This window comes from Tribolium castaneum, unplaced genomic scaffold (genome assembly GCF_031307605.1).
Source record: "Tribolium castaneum strain GA2 unplaced genomic scaffold, icTriCast1.1 ptg000006l, whole genome shotgun sequence".
NCBI classification, from domain to species: Eukaryota; Metazoa; Arthropoda; class Insecta; order Coleoptera; family Tenebrionidae; genus Tribolium; species Tribolium castaneum.
In genome coordinates this window covers 621,694-641,802 of record NW_026986630.1, presented here as the reverse complement: position 1 = coordinate 641,802, position 20,109 = coordinate 621,694, and positions in this window count along the sequence as shown.

The window sequence follows — 20,109 nt, the reverse complement described above, 5'->3', positions numbered from 1 at the left end:
GAGAGCTGTTAATTTCAAACGGTTCTATGCTTTGAAACGAGTAAACTTTCACTGTACAGAGGAAAAACATCTTATTTCGCCTTTTAAAAACGATTCATGCCACAGTTTGGATAAAAACCAATTATTTTCGTTAATTCATTGTTACAAACATGAAACCTTACATCAAAGTAACTGAAAACCCCTTATTCAGGCACAGAAATTCGAATTACGTTTCAGTCTGAACAAAAACTGCTTACTTTAGACGATCCTTTGTTTTGAATACAAAAACTTACATTAAAAAGATTAAAAACGTCTTATTCTGGCTGAAAACTGCAAATTATATATTACTCTAGATAAAAGCAATTTATCCTGATTACTCCTTTACTTAGAATAGAGTAAACTTGTATAAAACTTAATAAAAACTTTAAATTTCGTCTCAAAGAAATAATTTACGTTATAGTTTTGACCAGCACTGTTTATTTCAAACGATTTTATGATTCGAAACTAATGAACTTTTATGAGGCAGATGCAAAACCACATATTACAATATAAAGCGTTGTTTTAAAGCAAATTATTACCTTTTGCAACAAGAAATTTCACGTCAAAGAAACTGAAAACATCGTATCCATGCACAAATATCGAATTACGTATCAGTTTAGGCAAATACAGCTTATTTTAAACGATTCCTTGCTATAAACAAGAAAAATTTTATCAAACATATTGAAAATGTCTTATTCTCGAAAATAAGAGCAAATTATGTATCAGTTTTAACAAAAGCGGATTACTCTGTTTGATTCTATGCTTAGAGTAGAGTAAACTACTATAAAACGTAATGAAAACTCTATATTCAAGCTCAAAAGAACAAATTACGTTATAGTTTTGACAAAAAAAAATTATTTCGGACGACTACATATTTCGAAGTAAGCAAACTTTAATTGAACAAGTGCAAAAGCTAATACTTTGCTTTAAAATAACGATTTATGTGGTAATATGGTATTTTGCATCTGTCCTATAAAAGTTTACTCGTTTCGCTCCATTGAATCATTCGAAATAAATTATTTTGACACAACAACGAAAATAATTTTTTTGTTTAAACTGTAACATGTCGTTTTTATAAAACGAACTAAGACGTTTGGCATCTGTTTAGTGAAAGTTTTCTCGTTTGGGGGCATAAAATCGTTTGAAATTAACAGTTCTGGTCAAAACTATAACGTAAATTATTTCTTTGAGACGAAATTTAAAGTTTTCATTAAGTTTTATACAAGTTTGCTCTATTCTAAGCAAAGGAGTAATCAGGATAAACTGCTTTTATCCAAAGTAATACATAATTTGCAGTTTTGAGCCAGAATAAGACGTTTTTAATCTTTTTAATGTAAGTTTTCGTATTCAAAAGAAAGAATCGTCTAAAATAAGCAATTTGTGTCCAGACTGAAACGTAATTTGATTTTCTGGGCCTGAATAAGAGGTTTTCAGTTTCTTTGATGTAAGGTTTCTTGTTTGTAACAATGAATAAACGAAAATCATTGGTTTTAATCCAAACTGTGACATAAATCGTTTTTTAAAGGCGAAATCAGACGTTTTGCCTCTGTTCAGTGAAAGTATACTGGTTTCAAAGCATAGAATCGTTTGAAATTAACAGTTCTCGTCAAGACTATAACGCAAATCTTTAAAGTGATACAAAGAAATAATTTACGTAATAGTTTTGACCAGAACTGTTAATTTCAAACGATTTTATGCCCCCAAACGAGAAAACTTTCACTAAGCAGATGCCAAACGTCTTAGTTCGTTTTATAAAAGCGACTTATGTTACAGTTTAAACAAAAACAAATTATTTGTGTTGTTGTTGTGTCAAAATAATTTATTTCTAATGATTCAATGGAGCGAAACGGGTAAACTTTTATAGGACAGATGCAAAATACCATATTACCACATAAATCATTATTTTAAAGCAAAGTATTAGCTTTTGCACATGTTCAATTAAAGTTTGCTTACTTCGAAGTATGTAATCGTCCGAAATATTTTTTTTTGTCAAAACTATAACGTAATTTGTTCTTTTGAGCTTAAATATAGAGTTTTCATTACGTTTTATAGTAGTTTACTCTACACTAAGCATAGAATCAAACAGAGTAATCCGCTTTTGTTAAAACTGATACATAATTTGCTCTTATTTTCGAGAATAAGACGTTTTCAATATGCTTGATAAAATTTTTCTTGTTTATAGCAAGGAATCGTTTAAAATAAGCTGTATTTGCCTAAACTGATACGTAATTAGATATTTATGTATGGATACGAAGTTTTCAGTTTCTTTGACGTGAAATTTCTTGTTGCAAAAGGTAATACTTTGCTTTAAAACAACGCTTTATATGGTAATATGTGGTTTTGCATCTGCCCCATAAAAGTTCATTAGTTTCGAATCATAATTTCGTTTGAAATAAACAGTGCTGGTCAAAACTATAACGTAAATTATTTCTTTGAGACGAAATTTAAAGTTTTCATTAAGTTTTATACAAGTTTACTCTATTCTAAGTAAAGGAGTAATCAGGATAAATTGCTTTTATCTAGAGTAATATATAATTTGCAGTTTTCAGCCAGAATAAGACGTTTTAAATCTTTTTAATGTAAGTTTTCGTGTTCAAAACAAAGGATCGTCTAAAATAAGCAGTTTTTGTCCAGACTGAAACGTAATTCGAATTTCTGTGCCTAAATAAGGGGTTTTCAGTTTCTTTGATGTAAGGTTTCTTGTTTGTAACAATGAATTAACAAAAATAATTGGTTTTTATCCAAACTGTGGCATGAATCAGCTTTAAGACTATAACGCAAATCTTTTGTTTTGTGCTAAAATAAGACGTTTTTAGTCAGTTTGATATAAGCTTTCTTGTTCAAAGCAAAATATTGTCGAAAATCAACCGTTTTTGTCTAAACTGAAACAAAATTCGGTGGTTTGTGTCCGAATACAAAGTTTTCAGATTCTTTAATGTTAGGTTTGCTGCTTCCAACAAAGAATCAACGAAAATATTTTGTTTTAATACAAACTGCAATATAAAATGTCTTTATAGGACAAAACATGATGTTTGGCATCTGTTTATTAAAAATTTACTCGTTTGGAAGCATAGAATCATTCCAAATAAGCTATTCTCGTCGAAACTATAATGTAATTAGTATTTTGTGCTAGAATACAGCGTTTTTGTTAGATTTATTAACAATTTTGTCTATTTTAAGCAATGAAACGAATAGGATTAGCTGCCTTTATCCAAAGTGATACATAAATTGCTCTTTTATGCCAGATTAATACGTTTTTAGTCTGTTCGATGTAAGTTTTCTTGTTCAAAGCAAAAGATCGTCTAAAGTAAGCCGTTTTTGTTTGAACTGATGAACAATTCAGACTGAGAGTCAACAAAAATAATTTGTTTTAATCCAAACTGATAATTTTTGACCCTATAAGAGTCCTATAAGAGTCCGAGATACGCCGTTCTCGTCAAGTCTATAACGTCATTCGTTTTTTTGTGTCAGAATACGACGTTTTCTGTCTGTTTAATATAAGTTTTTAATAATAATAATAATAACAATAATAATAATAAAAATAATAATAGAAATAAAAGTAAGCTTAGTTTTCTAAGCCAAAATGAAGCTTATTTTGTGTGTTATATGAGCGCTTTCTCATTTCTATGCAAGAAATCATCTGTGATCTGTATTTTTAGGCAAGAAATTGTCTAAAATTAATAACTCATTTTAAAACTGGTATAAAAACATTTACTATACAAAAGTTAATAATAATAATAATAATAATAATAATAATAACAATAATAATAATAATAATAATAATAATAATAATAATAATAATAATAGTAATAATAATAATAATAATAGTAATAATGATAATAATACTTATAATAATGAATTTCTTTCTAAATTAAAGCTTAGTTTTTCTAAGCAAAAATGATGCTTATTTTGTGTGTTATATGAGCGCTTTCTCATTTCTATGCAAGAAATCATCTGTGATCTGTATTTTTAGGCAAGAAATTGTCTAAAATTAATAACTCATTTTAAAACTCGTATAAAAACATTTACTATACAAAAGTTAATAATAATAATAATAACAATAATAATAATAATAATAATAATAATAATAATAATAATAATAATAATAATAATAATAATAATAATAATAATAATAATAATAATAAAAATAATAATAGAAATAAAAGTAAGCTTAGTTTTCTAAGCAAAAATGAAGCTTATTTTGTGTGTTATATGAGCGCTTTCTCATTTCTATGCAAGAAATCATCTGTGATCTGTATTTTTAGGCAAGAAATTGTCTAAAATTAATAACTCATTTTAAAACTGGTATAAAAACATTTACTATACAAAAGTTAATAATAATAATAATAATAATAATAATAACAATAATAATAATAATAATAATAATAATAATAATAATAATAATAATAATAATAGTAATAATAATAATAATAATAGTAATAATGATAATAATACTTATAATAATGAATTTCTTTCTAAATTAAAGCTTAGTTTTTCTAAGCAAAAATGATGCTTATTTTGTGTGTTATATGAGCGCTTTCTCATTTCTATGCAAGAAATCATCTGTGATCTGTATTTTTAGGCAAGAAATTGTCTAAAATTAATAACTCATTTTAAAACTCGTATAAAAACATTTACTATACAAAAGTTAATAATAATAATAATAACAATAATAATAATAATAATAATAATAATAATAATAATAATAATAAAAATAATAATAGAAATAAAAGTAAGCTTAGGTTTCTAAGCAAAAATGAAGCTTATTTTGTGTGTTATATGAGCGCTTTCTCATTTCTATGCAAGAAATCATCTGTGATCTGTATTTTTAGGCAAGAAATTGTCTAAAATTAATAACTCATTTTAAAACTGGTATAAAAACATTTACTATACAAAAGTTAATAATAATAATAATAATAATAGTAATAATAATAATAATAATAATAATAATAATAATAATAATAATAGTAATAAAAGAAATAATAATAATAATAATAATAATAATAATAATAATAATGTTAATAATACTTATAATAATGAATTTCTTTCTAAATTAAAGCTTAGTTTTTCTAAGCAAAAATGATGCTTATTTTGTGTGTTATATGAGCGTTTTCTCATTTCTATGCAAGAGATCATCTGTGATCTGTGTTTTTAGGCAAGAAATTGAATAAAATTAATAACTCATTTTAAAACTGGTATAAAAACATTTACTATACAAAAGTTATAATCGGTCTTTAATAATAATAATATTAATAATAATAATAATAATAATAATAATAATAATAATAATAATAATAATAATAATAATAATAATAATAATAATAGTAATAATAATAATAAAAATAAAAATAATAGTAGTAGTAAAAGTAAGCTTAGTTTTCTAAGCCAAAATGAAGCTTATTTTGTGTTATATGAGCGTTTTCTCATTTCTATGCAAAAGATCATGTGTGATCTGTGTTTTAAGTTGTGTCAGAATACGACGTTTTCTGTCTGTTTAATATAAGTTTTTAATAATAATAATAATAATAATAATAATAATAATAATAATAATAATAATAATAACAATAATAATAATAATAATAATAATAATAATAATAATAGTAATAGTAACAAAAGTAATAATAATAATAATACTTTTAAAAAGGAAAAATGGAGCTTATTTTGTGTGTTACATGAGCGTTTTCTCATTTTTATGCAAAAGATCATGTGTGATCTGTGTTTTTAGGCAATCTAAGCCATTTTATAGTTTTTAATATTTAACAAAAATTTGCTTTAAAATAAAATGTTTGAAAAACCGAAATTAAACTAAATTAATTGTGTCTAACACTTTAGTAGAGGAAAAAGGAGAGACATAAAAGTCACTAAAGTCTTAAAGTTGTCTTTAGTCGTCATATTAATAACAATAACATTTATAATAACAATACTAGTTGTACTAAATTTGCTTATATGCAAGCGCTTAATTAAGGTAACAGTTTTTTTGTTTTCTGCCTATATCTCGAAAACAGTTACTCCTATCAATTTTTACTTTTTCACCAAAATTAAAGGTGATAAAATTTCCTACAAAATAGTTATTTGCATTTTTCATGTAGAACTAACCATAAGCGAGATATAAGTTTGAAAATAATTATTAATTAAAAAAAAGTGTTTTAACAGAAAATGTCTTGTGATTTAAAATACACTTAATTTGTTGGGTCCAATACTTTATTAGAAGAAAAAGGAGGTGACATAAAAGTCATTGAAGTCTTCAGAGTCGTTTTTAAATGCTGCATTTTTGACTTCGTCTCAAACATTGAAAACTGAATTACATTTTTGTTCAGTAACAGTTACAGTTTTCTTATTGGTTTTTGCTTATATCTCGAAAACAGTTACTCCTATCAAATTTTATCTTTCTTTCAAAATTAAAGCTGATAAAATTTCCAACAAAAGAGTTATTTACATTTTTCTTGTAGGACCAAGCATAAACGAGTTATAGAGTTGGATATAAATAATATTTAACAAAAATTTGCTTTAAAATAAAATGCTTGAAAAACCGGAATTAAACTAAATTAATTGTGTCTAACACTTTAGTAGAGGAAAAAAGAGAAGACATAAAAGTCACTAAATGTTTCAGAGTCGTCTTTAGTCGTCATATTAATAACAATAACATTAATAATAATAATACTAATAGTACTAAATTTGCATATATGCAAACGCTTAATTAACGTAACATTTTTTTGGTTTCTTGCTTATATCTCGAAAACAGTTACTCCTATCAATTTATATCTTTTTTTCAAAATTAAAGCTGATAAAATTTCCTACTAAATAGTTATTTGCATTTTTTTGTAGGACCAACCATAAGCGAGTTATAGAGTTGGATATAAATAATATTTAACAAAAATTTGCTTTAAAATAAAATGTTTGAAAAACCGAAATTAAACTAAATTAATTGAGTCTAACACTTTAGTAGAGGAAAAAGAAAAAGACATAAAAGTCACTAAAGGTTTCAGAGTTGTCTTTAGTTGTCATATTAATAACAATAACATTAATAATAATAATACTAATAGTACTAAATTTGCTTATATGCAAACGCTTAATTAAGGTAACAGTGTTTTGGTTTCTTGCTTATATCTCGAAAACAGTTACTCCTATCAATTTTTATCTTTTTACTAAAATTCAAGCTGATAAAATTTCCTACAAAATAGTTATTTCCATTTTTCATGTAGGACTAACCATAAGCGAGATATATGATTCAAAATAATTAATATTTAAAAAAAAAGTGCTTTAACAGAAAATGTCTTCTGATTTAAAATACACTTAATTTATTGGGTCCAATACTTTATTAGAAGAAAAAGGAAGTGACATAAAAGTCACTGAAGTCTTCAGAGTCGTTTTTAAATGCTGCAGTTTCGTCTTCGTCTCAAACATTGAAAACCGAATTATATTTTTGTTCAGTAACAGTCACAGTTTTCTTATTGGTTTTTTGCTTATATTTCGAAAACAGTTACTCCTATCAATTTTTATCTTTCTTTCAAAATTAAAGCTGATAAAATTTCCTACAAAATAGTTATTTGCATTTTTCTTGTAGGACCAACGATAAGCGAGTTATAGAGTTGGATATAAATAATATTTAACAAAAATTTGCTTTAAAATAAAATGTTTGAAAAACTGAAATTAAACTAATTTAATTGTGTCTAACACTTTAGTAGAGGAAAAAGAAGAAGACATAAAAGTCACTAGAGGTTTTAAAGTTGTCTTTAATCGTCATATTAATAACAATAACATTAATAATAATAATACTAATAGTACTAAATTTGCTTATATGCAAACGCTTAATTAAGGTAACAGTGTTTTGGTTTCTTGCTCATATTTCGAAAACAGTTACTCCTATCAATTTTTATCTTATTACTAAAATTCAAGCTGATAAAATTTCCTACAAAATAGTTATTTGCATTTTTTATGTAGGACTAACCATAAGCGAGATATAAGATTGAAAATAATTAATATTTAAAAAAGAAGTGCTTTAACAGAAAATGTCTTGTGATTTAAAATACACTTAATTTATTAGGTCCAATACTTTATTAAAAAAAAAAGGGGGTGACATATAAGTCACTGAAGTCTTCAGAGTCGATTTTAAATGCTGCATTTTCGTCTTCGTCTCAAACATTGAAAACTGAATTACATTTTTGTTCTGAAACGGTAACAGTTTTTACTTTGGTTTTTTGCTTATATCTCGAAAACAGTTACTCCTATCAATTTTTATCTTTCTTTCAAAATTAAAGCTGATAACATTTCCTACAAAATAGTTATTTGCATTTTTCTTGTAGGACCAACCATAAGCGAGTTATAAAGTTGGATATAAATAATATTTAACAAAAACTTGCTTAAAAATAAAATGTTTGAAATACTGAAATTAAACTAAATTAATTGTGTCTAACACTTTAGTAGAGAAAAAAGAAAAAGACATAAAAGTCACCAAAGTCTTCAGAATCGTTTTTAGTCGTCATATTAAAAACAATAACATTAATAATAATAATACTAATAGTACTAAATCTGCTTATATGCAAGCGCTTTATTAAGGTAACAGTTTTTTGGTTTCTTGCTTATATCTCGAAAACAGTTACTCTTATGAATTTTTGTCTTTCTTTCAAAATTAAAGCAGATAAAATATTCTACAAAATAGTTATTTGCATTTTTCTTGTAGGACCAACCATAAGCGAGTTATAGAGTTGGATATAAATAATATTTAACAAAAATTTGCTTTAAAATAAAATGTTTGAAAAACTGAAATTAAACTAATTTAACTGTGTCTAACACTTTAGTAGAGAAAAAAGGAAAAGACATAAAAGTCACTAAAGGTTTCAGAGTTGTCTTTAGTTGTCATATTAATAACAATAACATTAATAATAATAATACTAATAGTACTAAATTTGCTTATATGCAAACGCTTAATTAAGGTAACAGTGTTTTGGTTTCTTGCTTATATCTCGAAAACAGTTACTCCTATCAATTTTTATCTTTTTACTAAAATTCAAGCTGATAAAATTTCCTACAAAATAGTTATTTGCATTTTTCATGTAGGACTAACCATAAGCGAGATATATGATTGAAAATAATTAATATTTTAAAAAAAAGTGCTTTAACAGAAAATGTCTTGTGATTTAAAATACACTTAATTTATTGGGTCCAATACTTTATTAGAAGAAAAAGGAAGTGACATAAAAGTCACTGAAGTCTTCAGAGTCGTTTTTAAATGCTGCAGTTTCGTCTTCGTCTCAAACATTGAAAACCGAATTACATTTTTGTTCAGTAACAGTCACAGTTTTCTTATTGGTTTTTTGCTTATATCTCGAAAACAGTTACTCCTATCAATTTTTATCTTTTTTTCAAAATTAATGCTGATAAAATTTCCTACAAAATAGTTATTTGCATTTTTCTTGTAGGACCAACCATAAGCGAGTTATAGAGTTGGATATAAATAATATTTAACAAAAATTTGCTTTAAAATAAAATGTTTGAAAAACTGAAATTAAACTAATTTAATTGTGTCTAACACTTTAGTAGAGGAAAAAGAAGAAGACATAAAAGTCACTAAAGGTTTCAAAGTTGTCTTTAATCGTCATATTAATAACAATAACATTAATAATAATAATACTAATAGTACTAAATTTGCTTATATGCAAACGCTTAATTAAGGTAACAGTGTTTTGGTTTCTTGCTCATATCTCGAAAACAGTTACTCCTATCAATTTTTAACTTTTTACTAAAATTCAAGCTGATAAAATTTCCTACAAAATAGTTATTTGCATTTTTTATGTAGGACTAACCATAAGCGAGATATAAGATTGAAAATAATTAATATTTAAAAAAGAAGTGCTTTAACAGAAAATGTCTTGTGATTTAAAATACACTTAATTTATTAGGTCCAATACTTTATTAGAAAAAAAAGGGAGTGACATATAAGTCACTGAAGTCTTCAGAGTCGATTTTAAATGCTGCATTTTCGTCTTCGTCTCAAACATTGAATACTGAATTACATTTTTGTTCTGAGACGGTAACAGTTTTTACTTTGGTTTTTTGCTTATATCTCGAAAACAGTTACTTCTATCAATTTTTATCTTTCTTTCAAAATTAAAGCTGATAACATTTCCTACAAATTAGTTATTTGCATTTTTCTTGTAGGACCAACCATAAGCGAGTTATAGAGTTGGATATAAATAATATATAACAAAAATTTGCTTTAAAATAAAATGTTTGAAAAACTGAAATTAAACTAATTTAACTGTGTCTAACACTTTAGTAGAGGAAAAAGGAAAAGACATAAAAGTCACTAAAGGTTTCGGAGTTGTCTTTAGTTGTCATATTAATAACAATAACATTAATAATAATAATACTAATAGTACTAAATTTGCTTATATGCAAACGCTCAATTAAGGTAACAGTGTTTTGGTTTCTTGCTTATATCTCGAAAACAGTTACTCCTATCAATTTTTATCTTTTTACTAAAATTCAAGCTGATAAAATTTCCTATAAAATAGTTATTTGCATTTTTCATGTAGGACTAACCATAAGCGAGATATAAGTTTGAAAATAATTAATATTTAAAAAAAAGTGCTTTAACAGAAAATGTCTTGTGATTTAAAATACACTTAATTTATTAGGTCCAATACTTTATTAGAAGAAAAAGGGGGTGACATATAAGTCACTGAAGTCTTCAGAGTCGATTGTAAATGCTGCATTTTCGTCTTCGTCTCAAACATTGAAAACTGAATTACATTTTTGTTCTGAAACGGTAACAGTTTTCACTTTGGTTTTTTGCTTATATCTCGAAAACAATTACTCCTATCAGTTTTTATTTTTTTTTCAAAATAAAGCTGATAAAATTTTCTACAAAATAGTTATTTGCATTTTTCTTGTAGAACCAACCATAAGCGAGTTATAAAGTTGGATATAAATAATATTTAACAAAAACTTGCTTAAAAATTAAATGTTTGAAATACTGAAATTAAACTAAATTAATTGTGTCTAACACTTTAGTAGAGAAAAAAGAAAAAGACATAAAAGTCACCAAAGTCTTCAGAATCGTTTTTAGTCGTCATATTAATAACAATAACATTAATAATAATAATACTAATAGTACTAAATTTGCTTACATGCAAACGCTTAATTCAGGTAACAATTTTTTGGTTTCTTGCTTATATCTCGAAAACAGTTACTCCTATCAATTTTTATCTTTTAACTAAAATTAAAGCTGATAAAATTTCCTACAAAATAGTTAATTGCATTTTTATTGTAGGACTAACCATAAGCGAGATATAAGTTTGAAAATAATTAAAATTTAAAAAAAAGTGCTTTAACAGAAAATGTCTTGTGATTTAAAATACACTTAATTTATTGGGTCCAATACTTTATTAGAAGAAAAAAGAGGTGACAGAAAGGTCACTGAAGTCTTTAGAGTCGTTTGTAAATGCTGCATTTTCGTCTTCGTCTCAAACATTGAAAACTGAATTACATTTTTGTTCAGTAACTGTTACAGTTTTCTTATTGGTTTTTTGCTTATATCTCGAAAACAGTTACTCCTATCAATTTTTATCTTTCTTTTAAAATTAAAGCTGATAAAGCTTCCTACAAAATAGTTATTTGCATTTTTCTTGTAGGACCAACCATAAGCGAGTTATAGAGTTGGATATAAATAATATTTAACAAAAATTTGCTTTAAATAAAATGTTTGAAAAACCGAAATTAAACTAAATTAATTGAGTCTAACACTTTAGTAGAGAAAAAAGAAAAAGACATAAAAGTCACCAAAGTCTTCAGAATCGTTTTTAGTCGTCATATTAATAACAATAACATTAATAATAATAATACTAATAGTACTAAATCTGCTAATATGCAAGCGCTTTATTAAGGTAACAGTTTTTTGGTTTCTTGCTTATATCTCGAAAACAGTTACTCCTATCAATTTTTATCTTTTTTCAAAATTAAAGCTGATAAAATTTCCTACAAAATAGTTATTTGCATTTTTCTTGTAGGACCAACCATAAGCGAGTTATAGAGTTGGATATAAATAATATTTAACAAAAATTTGCTTTAAAATAAAATGTTTGAAAAACTGAAATTAAACTAATTTAATTGTGTCTAACACTTTAGTAGAGGAAAAAGAAGAAGACATAAAAGTCACTAAAGGTTTCAAGGTTGTCTTTAATCGTCATATTAATAACAATAACATTAATAATAATAATACTAATAGTACTAAATTTGCTTATATGCAAACGCTTAATTAAGGTAACAGTGTTTTGGTTTCTTGCTCATATCTCGAAAACAGTTACTCCTATCAATTTTTATCTTTTTACTAAAATTCAAGCTGATAAAATTTCCTACAAAATAGTTATTTGCATTTTTAATGTAGGACTAACCATAAGCGAGATATAAGTTTGAAAATAATTAATATTTAAAAAAAAGTGCTTTAACAGAAAATGTCTTGTGATTTAAAATACACTTAATTTATTAGGTCCAATACTTTATTAGAAGAAAAAGGGGGTGACATATAAATCACTGAAGTCTTCAGAGTCGATTGTAAATGCTGCATTTTCGTCTTCGTCTCAAACATTGAAAACTGAATTACATTTTTGTTCTGAAACGGTAACAGTTTTCACTTTGGTTTTTTGCTTATATCTCGAAAACAATTACTCCTATCAGTTTTTATTTTTTTTTTCAAAATAAAGCTGATAAAATTTCCTACAAAATAGTTATTTGCATTTTTCTTGTAGGACCAACCATAAGCGAGTTATAAAGTTGGATATAAATAATATTTAACAAAAACTTGCTTAAAAATTAAATGTTTGAAATACTGAAATTAAACTAAATTAATTGTGTCTAACACTTTAGTAGAGAAAAAAGAAAAAGACATAAAAGTCACCAAAGTCTTCAGAATCGTTTTTAGTCGTCATATTAATAACAATAACATTAATAATAATAATACTAATAATACTAAATTTGCTTACATGCAAACGCTTAATTCAGGTAACAATTTTTTGGTTTCTTGCTTATATCTCGAAAACAGTTACTCCTATCAATTTTTATCTTTTTACTAAAATTAAAGCTGATAAAATTTCCTACAAAATAGTTAATTGCATTTTTAATGTAGGACTAACCATAAGCGAGATATAAGTTTGAAAATAATTAAAATTTAAAAAAAAAGTGCTTTAACAGAAAATGTCTTGTGATTTAAAATACACTTAATTTATTGGGTCCAATACTTTATTAGAAGAAAAAGGAAGTGACATAAAAGTCACTGAAGTCTTCAGAGTCGTTTTTAAATGCTGCAGTTTCGTCTTCGTCTCAAACATTGAAAACTGAATTACATTTTTGTTCAGTAACAGTCACAGTTTTCTTATTGGTTTTTTGCTTATATCTCGAAAACAGTTACTCCTATCAATTTTTATCTTTCTGTCAAAATTAAAGCTGATAAAATTTCCTACAAAATAGTTATTTGCATTTTTCTTGTAGGACCAACCATAAGCGAGTTATAGAGTTGGATATAAATAATATTTAACAAAAATTTGCTTTAAAATAAAATGTTTGAAAAACTGAAATTAAACTAATTTAATTGTGTCTAACACTTTAGTAGAGGATAAAGAAGAAGACATAAAAGTCACTAAAGGTTTCAAAGTTGTCTTTAATCGTCATATTAATAACAATAACATTAATAATAATAATACTAATTGTACTAAATTTGCTTATATGCAAACGCTTAATTAAGGTAACAGTGTTTTGGTTTCTTGCTCATATCTCGAAAACAGTTACTCCTATCAATTTTTATTTTTTACTAAAATTCAAGCTGATAAAATTTCCTACAAAATAGTTATTTGCATTTTTTATGTAGGACTAACCATAAGCGAGATATAAGATTGAAAATAATTAATATTTAAAAAAGAAGTGCTTTAACAGAAAATGTTTTGTGATTTAAAATACACTTAATTTATTAGGTCCAATACTTTATTAAAAAAAAAGGGGGTGACATATAAGTCACTGAAGTCTTCAGAGTCGATTTTAAATGCTGCATTTTCGTCTTCGTCTCAAACATTGAAAACTGAATTACATTTTTGTTCTGAAACGGTAACAGTTTTTACTTTGGTTTTTTGCTTATATCTCGAAAACAGTTACTCCTATCAATTTTTATCTTTCTTTCAAAATTAAAGCTGATAACATTTCCTACAAAATAGTTATTTGCATTTTTCTTGTAGGACCAACCATAAGCGAGTTATAAAGTTGGATATAAATAATATTTAACAAAAACTTGCTTAAAAATAAAATGTTTGAAATACTGAAATTAAACTAAATTAATTGTGTCTAACACTTTAGTAGAGAAAAAAGAAAAGGACATAAAAGTCACCAAAGTCTTCAGAATCGTTTTTAGTCGTCATATTAATAACAATAACATTAATAATAATAATACTAATAGTACTAAATCTGCTTATATGCAAGCGCTTTATTAAGGTAACAGTTTTTTGGTTTCTTGCTTATATCTCAAAAACAGTTACTCCTATGAATTTTTGTCTTTCTTTCAAAATTAAAGCTGATAAAATATTCTACAGAATAGTTATTTGCATTTTTCTTGTAGGACCAACCATAAGCGAGTTATAGAGTTGGATATAAATAATATTTAACAAAAATTTGCTTTAAAATAAAATGTTTGAAGAAAGATAAAAATTGATAGGAGTAACTGTTTTCGAGATATAAGCAAAAAACCAAAGTAAAAACTGTTACCGTTTCAGAACAAAAATGTAATTTAGTTTTCAATGTTTGAGACGAAGACGAAAATGCAGCATTTAAAATCGACTCTGAAGACTTCAGTGACTTATATGTCACCCCCTTTTTTTTCTAATAAAGTATTGGACCTAATAAATTAAGTGTATTTTAAATCACAAGACATTTTCTGTTAAAGCACTTCTTTTTTAAATATTAATTATTTTCAATCTTATATCTCGCTTATGGTTAGTCCTACATAAAAAATGCAAATAACTATTTTGTAGGAAATTTTATCAGCTTGAATTTTAGTAAAAAGATAAAAATTGATAGGAGTAACTGTTTTCGAGATATGAGCAAGAAACCAAAACACTGTTACCTTAATTAAGCGTTTGCATATAAGCAAATTTAGTTCTATTAGTATTATTATTATTAATGTTATTGTTATTAATATGACAATTAAAGACAACTTTGAAACCTTTAGTGACTTTTATGTCGTCTTCTTTTTCCTCTACTAAAGTGTTAGACACAATTAAATTAGTTTAATTTCAGTTTTTCAAACATTTTATTTTAAAGCAAATTTTTGTTAAATATTATTTATATCCAACTCTATAACTCGCTTATGGTTGGTCCTACAAGAAAAATGCAAATAACTATTTTGTAGGAAATTTTATCAGCTTTAATTTTGAAAGAAAGATAAAAATTGATAAGAGTAACTGTTTTTGAGATATAAGCAAAAAACCAATAAGAAAACTGTGACTGTTACTGAACAAAAATGTAATTCGGTTTTCAATGTTTGAGACGAAGACGAAACTGCAGCATTTAAAAACGACTCTGAAGACTTCAGTGACTTTTATGTCGCTTCCTTTTTCTTCTAATAAAGTATTGGACCCAATAAATTAAGTGTATTTTAAATCACAAGACATTTTGTGTTAAAGCACTTTTTTTTAAATATTAATTATTTTCAATCATATATCTCGCTTATGGTTAGTCCTACATGAAAAATGCAAATAACTATTTTATAGGAAATTTTATCAGCTTGAATTTTAGTAAAAAGATAAAAATTGATAGGAGTAACTGTTTTCGAGATATAAGCAAGAAACCAAAACACTGTTACCTTAATTAAGCGTTTGCATATAAGCAAATTTAGTACTATTAGTATTATTATTATTAATGTTATTGTTATTAATATGACGATTAAAGACAACTTTAAAACCTCTAGTGACTTTTATGTCTTCTTCTTTTTCCTCTACTAAAGTGTTAGACACAATTAAATTAGTTTAATTTCAGTTTTTCAAACATTTTATTTTAAAGCAAATTTTTGTTAAATATTATTTATATCCAACTCTATAACTCGCTTATGGTTGGTCCTACAAGAAAAATGCAAATAACTATTTTGTAGGAAATTTTATCAGCTTTAATTTTGAAAGAAAGATAAAAATTGATAAGAGTAACTGTTTTTGAGATATAAGCAAAAAACCAATAAGAAAACTGTGACTGTTACTGAACAAAAATGTAATTCGGTTTTCAATGTTTGAGACGAAGACGAAACTGCAGCATTTAAAAACGACTCTGAAGACTTCAGTGACTTTTATGTTACTTCCTTTTTCTTCTAATAAAGTATTGGACCCAATAAATTAAGTGTATTTTAAATCACAAGACATTTTGTGTTAAAGCACGTTTTTTTAAATATTAATTATTTTCAATCATATATCTCGCTTATGGTTAGTCCTACATGAAAAATGCAAATAACTATTTTATAGGAAATTTTATCAGCTTGAATTTTAGTAAAAAGATAAAAATTGATAGGAGTAACTGTTTTCGAGATATAAGCAAGAAACCAAAACACTGTTACCTTAATTAAGCGTTTGCATATAAGCAAATTTAGTACTATTAGTATTATTATTATTAATGTTATTGTTATTAATATGACAACTAAAGACAACTCTGAAACCTTTAGTGACTTTTATGTCTTTTCCTTTTTCCTCTACTAAAGTGTTAGACACAATTAAATTAGTTTAATTTCAGTTTTTCAAACATTTTATTTTAAAGCAAATTTTTGTTAAAAATTATTTATATCCAACTCTATAACTCGCTTATGGTTGGTCCTACAAGAAAAATGCAAATAACTATTTTGTAGGAAATTTTATCAGCTTTAATTTTGAAAAAAAGACAAAAATTCATAGGAGTAACTGTTTTCGAGATATAAGCAAGAAACCAAAAAACTGTTACCTTAATAAAGCGCTTGCATATAAGCAGATTTAGTACTATTAGTATTATTATTATTAATGTTATTGTTATTAATATGACGACTAAAAACGATTCTGAAGACTTTGGTGACTTTTATGTCTTTTTCTTTTTTCTCTATTAAAGTGTTAGACACAATTAATTTAGTTTAATTTCAGTATTTCAAACATTTTATTTTTAAGCAAGTTTTTGATAAATATTATTTATATCCAACTTTATAACTCGCTTATGGTTGGTCCCACAAGAAAAATGCAAATAACTATTTTGTAGGAAATGTTATCAGCTTTAATTTTGAAAGAAAGATTAAAATTGATAGGAGTAACTGTTTTCGAGATATGAGCAAGAAACCAAAACACTGTTACCTTAATTAAGCGTTTGCATATAAGCAAATTTAGTACTATTAGTATTATTATTATTAATGTTATTGTTATTAATATGACGATTAAAGACAACTTTGAAACCTTTAGTGACTTTTATGTCTTCTTCTTTTTCCTCTACTAAAGTGTTAGACACAATTAAATTAGTTTAATTTCAGTTTTTCAAACATTTTATTTTAAAGCAAATTTTTGTTAAATATTATTTATATCCAACTCTATAACTCGCTTATCGTTGGTCCTACAAGAAAAATGCAAATATTTATTTTGTAGGAAATTTTATCAGCTTTAATTTTGACAGAAAGATAAAAATTGATAGGAGTAACTGTTTTCGAGATATAAGCAAAAAACCAATAAGAAAACTGTGACTGTTACTGAACAAAAATGTAATTCAGTTTTCAATGTTTGAGACGAAGACGAAACTGCAGCATTTAAAAACGACTCTGAAGACTTCAGTGACTTTTATGTCACTTCCTTTTTCTTCTAATAAAGTATTGGACCCAATAAATTAAGTGTATTTTAAATCACAAGACATTTTCTGTTAAAGCACTTTTTTTTTAAATATTAATTATTTTCAATCATATATCTCGCTTATGGTTAGTCCTACATGAAAAATGCAAATAACTATTTTATAGGAAATTTTATCAGCTTGAATTTTAGTAAAAAAATAAAAATTGATAGGAGTAACTGTTTTCGAGATATAAGCAAGAAACCAAAACACTGTTACCTTAATTAAGCGTATGCATATAAGCAAATTTAGTACTATTAGTATTATTATTATTAATGTTATTGTTATTAATATGACAACTAAAGACAACTCTGAAACCTTTAGTGACTTTTATGTCTTTTCCTTTTTCCTCTACTAAAGTGTTAGACACAATTAAATTAGTTTAATTTCAGTTTTTCAAACATTTTATTTTAAAGCAAATTTTTGTTAAAAATTATTTATATCCAACTCTATAACTCGCTTATGGTTGGTCCTACAAGAAAAATGCAAATAACTATTTTGTAGGAAATTTTATCAGCTTTAATTTTGAAAAAAAAACAAAAATTCATAGGAGTAACTGTTTTCGAGATATAAGCAAGAAACCAAAAAACTGTTACCTTAATAAAGCGCTTGCATATAAGCAGATTTAGTACTATTAGTATTATTATTATTAATGTTATTGTTATTAATATGACGACTAAAAACGATTCTGAAGACTTTGGTGACTTTTATGTCTTTTTCTTTTTTCTCTACTAAAGTGTTAGACACAATTAATTTAGTTTAATTTCAGTATTTCAAACATTTTATTTTTAAGCAAGTTTTTGTTAAATATTATTTATATCCAACTTTATAACTCGCTTATGGTTGGTCCTACAAGAAAAATGCAAATAACTATTTTGTAAGAAATGTTATCAGCTTTAATTTTGAAAGAAAGATAAAAATTGATAGGAGTAACTGTTTTCGAGATATAAGCAAAAAACCAATGTAAAAACTGTTACCGTTTCAGAACAAAAATGTAATTCAGTTTTCAATGTTTGAGACGAAGACGAAAATGCAGCATTTAAAATCGACTCTGAAGACTTCAGTGACTTATATGTCACCCCCTTTTTTTTTTAATAAAGTATTGGACCTAATAAATTAAGTGTATTTTAAATCACAAGACATTTTCTGTTAAAGCACTTCTTTTTTAAATATTAATTATTTTCAATCTTATATCTCGCTTATGGTTAGTCCTACATAAAAAATGCAAATAATTATTTTGTAGGAAATTTTATCAGCTTGAATTTTAGTAAAAAGATAAAAGTTGATAGGAGTAACTGTTTTCGAGATATGAGCAAGAAACCAAAACACTGTTACCTTAATTAAGCGTTTGCATATTAGCAAATTTAGTACTATTAGTATTATTATTATTAATGTTATTGTTATTAATATGACGATTAAAGACAACTTTGAAACCTTTAGTGACTTTTATGTCTTCTTCTTTTTCCTCTACTAAAGTGTTAGACACAATTAAATTAGTTTAATTTCAGTTTTTCAAACATTTTATTTTAAAGCAAATTTTTGTTAAATATTATTTATATCCAACTCTATAACTCGCTTATGGTTGGTCGTACAAGAAAAATGCAAATAACTATTTTGTAGGAAATTTTATCAGCTTTAATTTTGAAAGAAAGATAAAAATTGATTGGAGTAACTGTTTTCGAGATATAAGCAAAAAACCAATAAGAAAACTGTGACTGTTACTGAACAAAAATGTAATTCGGTTTTCAATGTTTGAGACGAAGACGAAACTGCAGCATTTAAAAACGACTCTGAAGACTTCAGTGACTTTTATGTCACTTCCTTTTTCTTCTAATAAAGTATTGGACCCAATAAATTAAGTGTATTTTAAATCACAAGACATTTTCTGTTAAAGCACTTTTTTTTTAAATATTAATTATTTTCAATCATATATCTCGCTTATGGTCTGTCCTACATGAAAAATGCAAATAACTATTTTGTAGGAAATTTTATCAGCTTGAATTTTAGTAAAAAGATAAAAATTGATAGGAGTAACTGTTTTCGAGATATAAGCAAGAAACCAAAACACTGTTACCTTAATTAAGCGTTTGCATATAAGCAAATTTAGAACTATTAGTATTATTATTATTAATGTTATTGTTATTAATATGACAACTAAAGACAACTCTGAAAACTTTTGTGACTTTTATGTCTTTTCGTTTTTTCTCTACTAAAGTGTTAGACACAATTAAATTAGTT